The 770-nt window shown below is 43.9% G+C and overlaps 1 non-coding gene across 1 annotated transcript; it reads left to right on the forward strand.

Moving 5' to 3' along the window:
• The first annotated feature begins 227 nt into the window (after window positions 1–227).
• LOC133833599 (small nucleolar RNA R71) lies at window positions 228–331 on the forward strand. Its single transcript, XR_009892971.1, has one exon. It is a non-coding gene; the product is annotated as a small nucleolar RNA R71 (small nucleolar RNA).
• The last annotated feature ends 439 nt before the right edge of the window (window positions 332–770 follow it).

Consider the following 770-nt stretch of genomic DNA (forward strand, 5'->3'; position numbering starts at 1 on the left):
CAGTTAAGGTTATGATTGCATCTAGTTCATGAACCCTTGTAACCTTTCTATTACTGCCTGATCGTTCACTTGGCCATTGGTAATTATTAGTGGCCATTTCCTCTACGAGTTCATTAGCTTCATTAGCACTTTTTCTCATAAACGTTCCTCTCGCTGCTGCATCAATGATTGTGTGAGTAGTACCGCACAAACCATTGTAAAAGTTGTGGACCAACATCCACTTATCAATAACGTGGTGAGGACATTTTCTGATCAAGTCCTTGAACCTCTCCCAAGCATCATACAAAGATTCTCCCTCAAGTTGAGAGAAGTTATTGATCTCCCTCAGTTTAGTAGCCTTGGCAGGTGGAAAGAACTTCGCTAAGAACTTCTAAGCTAGAGCATCCCAAGTGGTGATAGTATTGGCCTCAAGTGAATTCAGCCAACTTTTCGCTCACTCCCGTAGTGAGAATGGGAACAAGCGCAATCTAATGGCATCATCACTCACCCATTCATCTTGAAGGTGGCACGTAACTCTAGGAAATTGGCTACGTGCATATTGGGATCTTCCGTGGGGAGGCCACCAAATTGAACTGCAATTTGGACCATCTGCAAGATAGCACGCTTGATCTCAAAATTGTTTGCCTCTACTGATGGTGGACAGATGCATGAGTGTACCCCTGTAGCAGTAGGGAGTACATATTCCCATAGAGGTCTTTGACCAACAGGATTCTGATCTTGTGGTGCTCCCCCGTTCATGTTTCCCACAGTGTTGTTATTAATATCAGCTG

Source organism: Humulus lupulus, chromosome 4, assembly GCF_963169125.1.
Source record: "Humulus lupulus chromosome 4, drHumLupu1.1, whole genome shotgun sequence".
NCBI classification, from domain to species: domain Eukaryota; kingdom Viridiplantae; phylum Streptophyta; class Magnoliopsida; order Rosales; family Cannabaceae; genus Humulus; species Humulus lupulus.